At 39.9% G+C, this 14,001-nt stretch overlaps 1 protein-coding gene across 3 annotated transcripts in view; it reads left to right on the top strand.

Annotated features, from left to right (window-relative positions):
• Window positions 1-328: 328 nt before the first annotated feature.
• Window positions 329-14,001, top strand: part of pals1a (protein associated with LIN7 1, MAGUK p55 family member a) — a 54,156-nt gene continuing 40,483 nt past the window's right edge. Inside the window, exons 1-2 of one of the 3 annotated variants that reach the window (XM_061843790.1) lie at window positions 331-553; window positions 3,553-3,598. The gene's annotated coding sequence lies outside the window, so the exon portion shown is untranslated. Of the gene's footprint in view, window positions 554-3,552; window positions 3,599-14,001 lie in introns of all 3 variants that reach the window. The other 2 variants (XM_061843792.1, XM_061843789.1) reach the window with 2 other exon arrangements.

Genomic DNA, 14,001 nt, shown 5'->3' with positions numbered 1-14,001 from the left:
GTCTTCCAACATGGCGCGAGGCCGAAAATTGTGACGTCATGTCGCAGGCCTCGATATTGAGAACGTAATTTTAGATTTTGGACTAACAATGGCCAGTTAAAACCCACGCACAATATCGTTTGTTTGTTTAACAACATCACAAGATTCCTGAATAAAAACGTTGTTTCTCGAGGTTCCTCCGCTCGTTTGTGATTTTTGGTTAATGTGATTCAATGATGGGGTTTATGTTCTGATATAATAAACGTGTTTGATTGGTCAGGCTGGCGTTTCCTCTTTTTGGCCTACCCAATGACTTTTCTCTTTTGTATCTCATCTGGGCGGGCTGTCTCCCGGTTTTTCTGTGTGGATCTCTGTGGAACGATGACTGTGTGAGAAGAGCGACAAGACGTTAGACGTCTGAGCTTCTGTGTATAATAATCGGGTAGTAAACTGGTCAGTGTGAAACTGCGACACGGCGCCATGAAATCTGAACTACGATATGTTGGATTAATCGTATTGTTGTCAACGGAGGAACGTGGGACGCCCCTGTTGTAACGTTTTCGTACAAGATGAAGTAAGTACCATTTTTTTTTAATCAACAGGTGCTACAGGAAAAACAGCTAGTTAGCTGCTAATATTAGCCTGAAAAGTAAAAAAAAAACAAAAAAAACTCACATTCATTTGGCCTATTCCTAATAGGAACGCCAACGAACAGTTTGAAAGAAATGGCGTTCATTAACACATATTTGTAAGTAAAGACGCAACTTTGCTAGTTAGAACTCTCCTTTCCCCAGCTATCTGTCACCGCGCCCTACCCATAGAGACGTTTAAAGTCAAAATTGTTTTACACTGTTGAGAAATGAGAACTGAGTGGTAGGGTTTTGTTTCGAGACGGAGTTACGTCCTTAAATTTCGTTAAGCTCATTTGTCAGGGGCTGGGTTTTGAAACCGAAGGGCATTTGGTGGTAGTCTGTTTCTTGATGACTGTCCAGGTGCACATGAGAAGGGCAGCCACCCAACCCCCAAGATTACAAGATCACACAAAACAATACACTACCTTTTAAACGGACTAACTGTCAGTTATCAGTGTTAACATGAGCTTTTGAATACAGCATCCATCAGTTGCAGTGAATGAGTTAAATACTATATTGCACTCCTTTATGACGAGTCCCTGCTAAAAAAATTCTATAGAACATTTCTAAAGAATTTCTAAAGAAACATTTGATAGAAATGCTATAGAACTTTTTAGGACCCAAGTTCTACAGAACTGTTCTAAGGAAATTGTTGAAGAGAACTTTGTTCTGAAGTTCTACAGGACTGTTCTAAGGAAATTGTTGAAGAGAACTTTGTTCTGAAGTTCTACAGGACTGTTCTAAGGAAATTGTTGAAGAGAACTTTGTTCTGAAGTTCTACAGAATTGTTCTAAAGAACTGAAACAACATTTCTTGTACATTGTATTCGTAAAGTACATTAATGTGACAATCCCAAATACAATCAACGTTGCCTTAGAACATAGAAACAACATTGCCATGCTACATGGAAATTGAGCCATTAAAACAAACATTCTAGATCAGTGATTCCCAAACAGTGTGCCGGGGTACATTAGTGTGCCACGAGTGCTCTTCAGGTGTGCCGTGGGAAGTTATCCAATTTTATGTAATATCTAAAAAAAGAAATAATGTATCTTTATTTATCTATTTATGGCAGTGAGGCACAATGATGGCAGGAAGTACCTATAGTAATTAATCTATCCATTTTTGTTGATGTGCCATGGGATTTTTCAATTGTAAAATATGTGCCTTGGCTCTATAAAGATTGGAAATCACTGTTCTTGATTGAAACCTTTATTACGCAGTGTGAAACCAGACTGTTTTTCAATCAAACTACAGACAATTCTAAACAATTAGGTTATTCAGCCCACAGTAATCCATGCATGTTTAACATTTAGAACAAAACTTTTTTTTGTCATTTTGAACAAATAACTTTTTGCTTAAATTACATTACAAACAAAATAAAATATAATATTCCACTATGTGAACTCTAACTGTGTGTCTCACATATTTACTGTCCACCCTGGTTCCTCCCGTCCTATTTCCTCCCACTACCACCGCATCTCAGGCGCACATATCAGGCATTATGTGGAAACTAAGTTGCAAGCGACCTTTCAAATTTATCGTTCATAGTTGGCTTTGTTTAGTTAGCAATGTATTTTTTTGTTTGTTGACATTCATTGTAAGTTTGCAAAAACACAAAATTGTTCTTAAAAATATTGTGATGGGAGAATAAATGATGTAATCTGAATATATATATATATATATATATATATATATATATATATATATATATATGAGATTTCCATCCCTAATCACACCCGCAACTTTATATCTGCGGCTATGACTGGTGGAGCACACCCGTAACTTTATATCCGCGGGGATGACTGACTATACCGGTACATTTTTCAAATGTGACTGATTGGATTGGCTCGAAGAGGATCTAAAAAAGGGCCAACTAGTTGGAGATGAAAAGCCACATTTTTTACTGTTGTGGCAAAGAGCCACATACACATCAGAGCCATATCATACCCATGGATGCCATTCCCTCCTCACACGCATTCCTTTGCTCAGCCAGATTTATTGTAAATGTCACACACAAACATGATAACAAGAAATATCGACTCCTACAGAGCGCCAAGACCACAGGCCAGTAATTTTTAAAAAATTAAATTGTGTGCTCTTTCTTACACAGACAAATTTCCAGTTTTACCAAGTCTTGTCTTGTATCACCTAACTCTCATCTAATGCAACACTGAAATACTCACGTTTGAAGGTCTGAGTGTAACTGTGACTCAGTAGCCATGCTAATGTTCGATACTCTGTCTGTTCTACAGTGTGGTGGGAAAAGTTGAAGGTCTGATACCATTTGTTTAAGATTTTTATTTTAAGGACACCAAGGTCACTGAGTCCTTTTTAAATAAATTATCCTTCAATGTATGCCTTTTTGGCCCTTCCAATGTCCCAAGTCACTTAATATGTAAGCATTTGTCTCTGGATGCTTCATTTTTTTTAAAACTACATCTGCTTTTCTGTGTGATTTTTTCAAAGTGACTTTGACATCGTGAAATTAGTCACAGCTGTGATAGCGGAAAATAACATTGCTATCTGTTTACGGCATTGCTGTCTGTTTGCATTGAATTTGGTGTTTATAATAACGACAACATTCCGATTTCCGGCAGCATTTGCAGTATTTCGTTGGTATTTTCACTCTGATGTTAATATTTCATGGAGAAGCATTCTGTTTACTACGGCATAGTTATAACTTATAGACATATGTACGCATATGTTATCGAGCGGTCTGTACATTTGTCAATTTGGCGAATGTCTTGGAGTGAAAAGATGAAGATCATCCCAGGGAAATTGATAAAAAACATGGGGTAATAAACTGTTTCAGATCAGCATGGCTTGAAAAAAGTGTAACCGTGCAGATGGGAACGAAAACTATATCAACATGTCTAACCTAACACATACAAAAAGTGGACGTTCCCGGCAAACTGCTGTGTTCTCTGTATTCCTATAGAAGCATAAAAATATCCAGGAGAATATCCAAACCAGGAAACACAAAGGTAAGTTGGATGTAAATTTCTCAAATATTATATGATTAACTGTTAATACGATTAGGCCTAGCTGTAGCAATGGCCCTGTAGATCACGCATATATATATATATATATATATATATATATATTGTTTGGACTCATATTTTAAGTTTTCAAAATATTATGATTGCCCTGTACTTACACATTTTGTTTTTCCAAATTGGCCATTCTCATCCCTGAATGAGCTAATTCTCATCCTATCCAACCTGCTATTTCCTAGCGAGAACCTTAACATCTCCATTTCTGCTACCTCTAGTTCTGCTTCCTGTTGTCTCTTCACTGCCACTGTCTCTAATCAGTACATAACGTCTGGCCTCATCACTGTTTTATAAACTTTGCCCTTCGTCCTAGCAGAGAGTCTTCTGTCACATGACACACCAGACACCGTCCGCCAGCTGTTCCCAATACCAAGAGCATAGCCGCTAATCACATTATACATAATACCTTCGATTTCAAATTTCAGCCTCATCACGCCATCAGATACTCTTTTCACCTCCAAGACATTCTTAGCCAGCTCTACCTTTAAAGGTCAATTGTTATCCCTATAAACATTCTAAAATAGATATTGTAATGAAAAATAAATATAATATTAGTCACTTCAATGTCTATACGAAAAAATAATCCATGCGCAAAGTTGCAGAAGTGTCATTCTACGACATCCAAGTGGTCACCATATTGGCTGCATCCCCTGTCCATGACGTGACCCCAGACATTCACCAATGAAAACACGCGGTGGACCCTACTATGGGAGACAAACACGCCCCTTCTGAAACGAAAGCTCTTTTGGATGAGACAAGAACATCACACAACTGAGTGACGTTACTGGGGCAATATTACTCTCGTTCATTGCACACCGTACAATCCAGTTTCCACGACGAACCGGGTCTCTTGCAAACTTATGAAGGGTAAATCTGTCCACCCGAGTGTTCAAGCAATGTTCAGCAATGCAATGAGCCGGCATTTTGGCTAACATGAAGGAACAACAAGCTACCTTCCTGGAGGTAAAACTAATAGAAACAAACGAGTCCACTTGAGGGCGGTCCTGCCATGTACGTTACTTCCTGCTTCTTCTCGAAAACAAATCACTCGAGAGGATTTTCATGGCAGGAGTTACAAAAAGCTGTATACGTCAAAATCATGTTTGTGGTGGGGGAAAAAAAAAACGCATGGGTCCATGTTGGCTGCCATTTTTTCATTAATAATATACTAAAAATCATGCATTTCATGACAGTGGCCCTTTAAAATAACCCCTACTTAATTTCTCTTCCCATCTACTCCATGGTAAAATAATTTAAACCCTGCTCCTAAATTTCTAGCCTTACTACCTTTCCAACTGCTCTCTTGGATGCACACTATATCAACCTTTCTCTGAATTGACCCTTCCGTACAGGGCACTTAACCTCGCCTCCTCAAGTTACGTCACCCCACGTGTGCTAACCTCAGAAATGGGGGCGCAGGAAGAAAAGACTAGAGCGAAATTGTCCGATTTACCAGCTGATTTCTCACTCGCATTCTTAGCGAATAGTGAAATATCGTTGAAAAGCGGACAGCAGGGCTTCAAGTATTTCAGCGAGGGGTATTTCAATGGTATTTACATGCATATCGACGGAGAAACCATTGATATTAGCGCGAGATCTTTCCAGAGTCAGAGGAAGACCGAGAAGCCACATAATATAATATAATATAACCCAAAGACGAATTCGTCATTGACAGTTTCCTATTTTCGTATTACATATCACACTTGTGTGCAGAATCTGTATGTGTACATGTATAGCCGTTTGTGAACCGCCGTATGAAGGAAAAGAAGGCGAGGCTTGATTTACGAGTTGTTTCTCTCATTTTCTTTGTGTAACGTCACGCGCTCCCCTCAATAATTATTCTTGAATTAGTAGCAAACCTACGTAAGTCCCGACCGAGTACGACAATCACTACTTTATAGTGTCATCAAACATCCTTCTTTCAGTCTTGGTGTCTCGGTGTACGTCGAAGGCTTTTAGGACTCGCTAGTCCGGTTTAGCGTAGCTCTGGAGCCGCCAAACATAGACACGTTTGTGCAGTCAGATCATCGCAAAATATCGCTCAACACAGATCAAGTGTGTCAATCATTCACACGTAGCTATGTTATGCAAGCGAAGAACTGCTAATTCATTTATATGAAACATGTATTGAAAATCAAATATAGGGCTTACCTTCGTGCAAACATATCTGTTCCGGTTGATTTTGTTCATACGATCTTCCACAAAGTTTGATCCATCAAAGACATTTTTCGTGCTCGGTCTTCTGTTCCGGTTGATATTAGATGGATTCAGTTGATGATGCGGTCCATGACGCAATTTCTACGGAGGGGTCAATTATCATGTCAACCAACTCCTGAGCTTTTACTGCCATTGTTCCAACATTCAAAGTCCCTACACTCAGTTGTAAGCTCTGTGCATTCCTCTTCTTCTGCCAACGTATCCCCTGTCCTCCTCTACTTTGTCTTTGACCCACAGTAGTTGAATTTCCACCGATGCCCTGCAGGTTAACGGTGCAGGGGGTGGGCGTGGTTAACCCGGCCCACGACCGATGCGGTATGGTAGCTGTCACAAGCTAACGCTCTTTGGAAAACTTTTTCTTCACCAAGGGCCCCAAGCAATTTTAGAGGAATTATGTTGTGTGCGTGTGTAGGGTTGTCCGTATGTCTTCTCTCAGCTGTCAAAGTTTGCCTTCTCCTATGTCCCCCATAATGCCCTTTGGTTATCACTCACCCCTCTTTGCATAGTCGCCCAACGCCAAAAGTAAATGAACATATTTTTTAAAAATTATTCTTTATCTTATGTATTTTGAATGCTTATTTTTGGCGGAGGGTGGTGGGTTGGGGTATTTACATGTAAATTGCGGTTCTACTTAGGAAAAATTCATGTGACCAAATGACTTCCGGAACGCACTAATTTCGTAAGTAGAGGTACCACTGTACTATGTTTTGGCATACTCTGTTATAGTTATCAATGATTGTTTTACAGGCAGGTATCTTATATTGCTGAGGTGATGAGGCCAACTCTATTTACAGATACTGATTAAGCTAGCAAGGACAAGCACATGGGCTCCTGGCCAGCACAATACACAAGTCCTCTGTTCTCTGGAATGTAGTCACGTAATTCTCACTCTCACCATGACCTGATAGACTAAATAAGAATTAGGCTACAAACAAAAGATGTGCAATCAAAGCATTGTTAGACTGACAATCATATACGCTGTTTCTTAGACTTACAAGCAAAAAAACTCCACAAACCATAGAAAATGCGGCTGTAACGGAATGGCATTTCTTTCACACGGAAGCAATGTTGGGGAAAAAGGGTGAACTTTGCCAAAAACAACAAACAATTCTGTTAATGATTTTTTTAAAGAAACTCTTAGGTGTAATGTACATATAAGTGTGAGTGATCAGAATGTAATTGTGTTTTGTTTTTTTTCAAGCCTAAATCGGCAAAGGCTAATCGCAATTCCCATTGTTTGGCATTTAACACTTCATCTCAAATTCTCTCCGCCAAATTTATATCATAGCTCAACACAAACATATGCAGTGTAAGGGTTGAAGTCCATCCCTGATAAATGAGAGTAAAATTTCAGTGTTCAAAAAAATATGTATCCATCCATTTCCTGCTGCTGTAGCAGCAGCTGAAGCAGGGAAGGCCAGATTTTCGTCTCCCCAACCACTTAATCCAGCTCTTCCGGGGGATCCCGAGGCGTTACCATGCCAGCCAGGAGTCTCTCCAGCTTGTCCTCAGTTGTCCAATGGCCCCCTCCCAGTAAGACCTGCCTGGAACATCTCACCAGGGAGGCATCCTTATCTGGAACGTCTCTGTGCAGAGGAGCAGTAGATTAACTCCATTTATATTTTAAGGGATAGAATGAACACCCTGTGGAGGAAATATATTTTTGCCACTTGTATCTGCCATTCGGTTCTTTTGGTGACGATTCACACGTAATGACGACAGGTGAGAGTAGAAACAGATCAATTGGTATATTGAAAGCTTTTACCTTTCTGCTCTTCCTAGAGCCGTCACCTTATCGTAACAGAAGGGTTTACCTGTTCTATTGAACCTAGGAACTAAGTTGTCTTTGGCTTGATGCTCCTGGTAGAGTCCAGATAAAGCACAGCTCAAAGACCCCCTATGGAAGGGTGGGGGGGGGACATCTGTCACCAGTCATGTCATGTGTGACATTGAGAAATTTGACTGGAAATAGTCTGACTAATCTCAACCACACAGTTTGGGCTCTGGTATTCTGGTGATCTCGAGAGGGGTTAGACTCTCTTCCACTCCGGAGTTGCCCATGGTGAAAAGCAGGTCTGAGCTTACTGATTGGGAAACAACTTCGGACGGCTTTGAATAAAGCGATGAAGCGCTGAAAATTGGAAACCAGGGGTGATACTTTGTATATGTGGGGTTGTTTGCTCTTTACTTGGTACAGGGTTGTACAGCCCTTTCAGCTGTGTGTGTGTGTGTGTGTGTGTGTGTGTGTGTGTGTGTGTGTGTGTGTGTGTGTGTGTGTGTGTGTGTGCGCCCATGCATGCATGCATGGAAGCTTGATAAGGTATGACTCAATTTCTGCTTCCAACTCCAAAGAGTCCACGATTGCAGATTTGCAACAGTTTTTGATTCCCAAATAATTGCCCTTGTAGTTTGGTCTTGTAGTGTGTTTTTTACTTTTTTCCCCGTTTTTACAGTCTCACCAATTCATTAATCTCAGTTCTACTACAGTGTGTCACTTATGCTTATTTAATTATTCTTTCAGTGGAATGTCCCTCTTTGTGAAAGAAATAACTGCTTGAGTAGAACACTGTGTAGAAAGGAATGTGAATTGAGGTCAGTCTTTGTTTTACAGTAGTCTTGCTGCTTGTTTCTCTCGTGTATAAGACATACATTTTTCCCCTCTGTGGAATAGGTCTATCATCTACTGTCGTTTTCTAATTTGAGTTTTTATCTACCACTTGATAACCTTTTTCAATCATACACATAATGTCCCCCCATCCATGCACCAATCTTATCCGGGCTTGGGATTTGGGGGCAGTAGTTGTAATACAAAGTGCAATCATGAATTGTAACTTAATGAATGCAGATACAGTTAATGCATGAAATGCAATACCGTTAGGCTGTACCATCGAATTTTCATGACAAAATCGACACCAATATAGTGAACAGTCAAGGACTGTATCTCTCCAGAATCAGAATCAACTTTAATGGCCAAGTATGGAGCAACACACAAGGACTTTGTCTCCGGCAGTCAGAAGCCCTGGTACGGCATTCAGAACAAAGAACAAACAAACTTGTGTAAAGAACAAACAAACCTGTGTAAAAGTGTAAAAATAAAGGAAGTCGAGATTTAAAAATTTCTACTGCAGTAGCAGACGTAATGTGGGTAGAGCATTTCAGAGTGCTGGAGCCCGAGTAGAACTTTTTCTAGAGCCTCCAGACTTCTTTCTGGGTCTTTGAGTCACCAAAAGATCATCGTGTTGTGATCTTAGATTTTGGCATTAAGTGACTAAGTCAACAAGATAGGAGGGTAGTGAACCAGGTGGTTTTTAACGGTTGTTGTTCGACATGATGGTTTTGTCAAGGTGATGAAGTTGAGGACAGGAGTCATAGTTGAGTCAACGGTTTACTATCGAGTCTTGCCTCTCGACAAAGATAACAGCTGATCACTGCTTGATCGGTGTAAATGTTTTCACTACTTATCACAGCAACCAGAATAATTCCTCATCATCCAGAACTGAAAGCCTATGCTTTCAACCAGGAATCAGAAGTCATCTATCTCAAGGCTCCTTGGTGATTGTGTCTAACTACAGTATTGCGGTCACAAAGTCCTCCCCTTAGGTGTATAAATATTTTAAGGGCTATGTATGTTGTTCACACAAATACTTGGTATTGTATAGGCACATTGCACTCCCCCAGTCATGGAATTTTATTCCCAGGGCTCCCTGGCATTCCTCGATCATACACCATGGGATCTGAGAATTTTGTCGGTGCATGTGAGTGCGCCTTTATGTGAGTGTGTAAATACGCAGCCCTGGTTGTCTGAGATAGCAAAGCAACCATGTTGTTTTGATAAAGATCCTATTAATTTTTACATCTGCGAGCCTTCTGTTGACTTGCAAGTGTGCCTCTTCTTAAATCATCAGTTCACTGTAGGGGTGTCAAAAGGCTCATTCTTTACGCTAATCAGTTCTCAGCCATGTCTCAGCAGCTAAATTATTTATATATATATATATATATATAATATATATATATATATATATTTACGATTGCTTAAACACAATTTTGAAAGCAGGGCTCATTTTGCTCATTCTATTGAAGCAACAAAACACAAGTAGCAAAACAACCCAGCTCCTTCGCAAAATTAAACATTTGTAAAAACTACACACACACATTTCCAACCTATTAGGCCACCATAAGCCAGGGTGTGGTGGCCTTATCAGTACTTGTAGAGGCCCTGTATAGTCATGATATAATATGTTGAGTATTAGTGATTTTTGGATTTAGTGTCTTGAAAGTGTTTTAAGCGCTGAGAAGAAAATATTACTACAATTGTATTCATGGCAATGACTCCTGTCTTCACTTCACTAAAATCAAAGCATTGCAATCACACAAATAATTATGATGAAAAGAATACATTACAAAAATTATTGAAGTATTACCTCACTATTGGTGTTACAAAAATGCTTTAGTGTAATTTCTCAAAAATAATGCACAACTTTTTCCCAAAATATTTTCTAAAAGTTAATAGAGCGCTTTATATTTAGGCATGGATGAAAAATAAAAAATACAACCACATTGTATAGTCGTATACAGGTACATAGTGCTAAAAAAAATATTCATATAAAGTCCCTCACATTTGACGCTTGCGGCCACGCGCCTCTGTGCTTGCAAATCTGCACAGTTGAGCACGAAAAATCACGAGTGTAAACTTTGTTACGAGTAGAAAAAATACATAAAGACGTCGCTTAATTTGTGTAGTCTTGACATTAATTTACGTGTTTATTTCATAAACCAGCCAAAGCCAAACAACCCTGCTCCAAAACAACCAGCATTCACCCAGAAACGGGAAGTTAACTGTACTGAGCATGTACAGAAGTTAGGCCGAAAGCGCATGTTCAGAGCTGCTTCACATACTACTAGCGCATATACGTCGAAAGTCATCAACATCATGAGCCATGTCGAAGGAAATTCATTTACACCAGGGGTGCTCGTTTCGTCGACCGTGAGGCAGTGTGACTGCGTGCCCCCCCTCCCAAAAAATACATACAATACATCATGATTGGCGACAGGAATGTTTGTTATAATGTATTGCTAGCTTGTTGGCACTAACGTCAGTATGTACAGTGAAGAAAATAAGTTTTTGAACACCCTGCAAGTTCTCCCACTTAGAAATCATGGAGGGGTCTGAAATTTTCATCGTAGGTGCATGTCCACTGTGAGAGAGATAATCTAAAAAGAAAAATCCAGATCACAATGTATGATTTTTTTTTTTTTTTTAAATGATTTATTTGTGTGATACAGCTGCAAATAAGTATTTGAACACCTGAGAAAACCAATGTCACGATTTGGTACAGTAGAGTTTGTTTGCAATCACAGAGGTCAAACATTTCCTGTAGTTGTTCACCAGGTTTGCACACACTGCAGGGGAGATTTTGGCCCACTCCTCCACACAGATCTTCTCGAGATCAGACAGGTTTCTGGCCTGTCGCTGAGAAACATGGAGTTTCAGCTCCCTCCAAAGAGTTTCTATTGGGTTTAGGTCTGGAGACTTGCAAGGCCATGCCAGAACCTTCATATGGTTCTCACGCAGCCACTCCTTGGTTTTCCTGACTGTGTGCTCGGGACATTGTCATTTTGAAAGACCCAGCCATCTTCAACGCTCTGACTGAGGGAAAGATGTTGTTCCCCAAAATCTCACAATACCTGACCGCGTAGTCGTCCTGTCCCATGTGCAGAAAAATACCCCCAAAGCATGATGCTACCACACCCATGCTTCACAGTGGGAATGGTGTTCTTGGGATGGAATTCATCATTCATCTTTCTCCAAACACGGTTAGTGGAATTATGACCAAAAAGTTCCATTTTGGTCTTTCTCCCGTGACTCCTCTGTATAATCCAAATAGTCATTGGCAAACTTAGGCCCTTGACATGTGCTGGTTTAAGCAGTGGAACCTTCCGTGCCATGCATGATTTCAAACCATGACGTCTTAGTGTATTACCAACAGTCACCTTGGAAACGGTGGTCCCAGCTCTTTTCAGGTCATTGACCAAGTCCTGCTGTGTAGTTCCGGGCTGCTCCAACAGTGGACTTTTTCCACCAAGCTGCTTGGCAATTTTTCCCGTAGCCCTTTCCAGCCGTGTGGAGTTGTACAATTTTGGCTCTGGTGTCTTTGGACAGCTCTTTGGTCTTGCCCATGTTACAAGTTTGAGTCTTATTGATTGTATGGGGGTGGACAGGTGTCTTTATGCTGCTCACAACCTCACACAGGTGGATCTGATTCAGGATAATATATGGAGTGGAGGTGGACTAACAGGTCTTTGAGGGTCAGAATTGACCCCTCCGTACAGGGCACTTAACCACGCCTCCTGAAGTGACGTCACGCCACGTGCGCTGACGTAAGACAAACAATTAGTAAAAATGGCAAATACAAAACAATACAATACATTCTTAACTGAGACAGACGCCATGCTTCTGATTTCATTCAAATCAACGATATATTATAGATTCTAAATACAATACATTCTTAACTGAGAGAGACGCCATGCTTCTGATTTCATTCAATCATTCACACGTAGCAATGTTATGCTAGCGAAGAACGTCTCATTAATTTATACGAGACGAGTATTAAAAATCAAATATAGGGCATATCTTCGTGCAAACACAGTCTGGTTAAGCTTCGTTCGCGAGCCGGCAAGAAGGTGACACGTTTGTGCAGTCGGATCATCGCTAAATCGTGAAAAAAATATCTGTTCCGGTTGATATTAGATGGATTTAGTTGATGATGCGGTCTTCCACAAAGTTTGATCCATCAAAGGCATTTTTCGTACTGGGTCTTCAGTTTTGGAAAGGATATGAATCGAACTCCACCAACTAGCCTTTCAGGATACCTGTTGTCACTATTACAAAGTCCGTGACTACACCTCTTAACCATATTTTTTGTTAAATAACCCAAATACGAGATAAAACGCTAACAAAACCTATACTGGACCATGCAATGTTGTCTGAGAAAATGTTGGGAGCAAAAAGGGGCGTGGTTTATGCAGATCTCTGGCCTCTGATTGGTCAGTGACGCGGATTGCGCAATATCCACGGAGGGGTCAATTCTTGCTGATAGACAGTTCAAATACTTAATTGCATCTGTATCACACAAATAAATGGTTAAAAAAAAATCACACCGTGATTTATGGATTTTTCTTTTTAGACTATCTCTCCTACAGTGGACATCCACCTACGATGAAAAGTTCAGACCCCTCCATGATTCCCAAGTGGGAGAACTTGCAATATATGTAGCAGGGTGTTCAAATACTTATTTTCTTCACTGTATTATTAGGGTGCTCAGATCAGGGCTTTTTGCTGCCAGTTCCTGTATTGATCATTTGTGAGAGCTCGCAATCACTGCCGATACAATCATATTGATTAGTTGTAAATTATTAGATTTATTCAGGAAAATTTAATTTCTTTATTTTTGTAAAACAAAGAAGAAAAGCATAAAATTAGCATTCTTTTAATATGGCGAGGTTGATATAAAATACAATTATATGCAATATACATAGATTGGGGGTCCCTGCTCCATTCAGGAGATCTCAACCTGGGAATTGTTGGTCATTGCTGTAAACCATCTATCCATCCATTTTCTGAGCTTTTTATCCAAGGGATGCAGATGTGGTGGAGCCTATCCCAGCTTTCACAGCCAATCACAGGGCACATAGAGACAGAGAACACTCGCGATCACACCTCGGGGGAATTTAGAGTCTCCAGTAAAGTCATGATTTTGGGATGTGGGAGGAAACCGGAGTACCTGGAGTAAACCCACACAGGCGCGGCCAGGATTTAAACCCTGGTTCTCAGAACTGTGAATCCAATGCTCGAACCAGTTGTTCTACTGTGCCGCCTTGATATAAACCACTGTGTGTGTGTGTGTGTGTGTATGTCTGTGTGTATATATATATATATATATATATACACTGTATATATATATATATATATACTGTATATATGTATATATATATATTATATATATATATATATACTGTATATATGTATATATATATATATATATATACTGTATATATATATATATATACTGTATATATGTTCTTGGTATTGGGAACAGCTGGCGGAAGGTGTCTGGTGT

This window comes from Syngnathoides biaculeatus, chromosome 15 (assembly GCF_019802595.1).
Source record: "Syngnathoides biaculeatus isolate LvHL_M chromosome 15, ASM1980259v1, whole genome shotgun sequence".
In the NCBI taxonomy this organism is placed as follows: domain Eukaryota; kingdom Metazoa; phylum Chordata; class Actinopteri; order Syngnathiformes; family Syngnathidae; genus Syngnathoides; species Syngnathoides biaculeatus.
The sequence above is the reverse complement of the archived record's forward strand: the minus strand, read 5'-3'. Positions and strand labels throughout refer to the sequence as shown.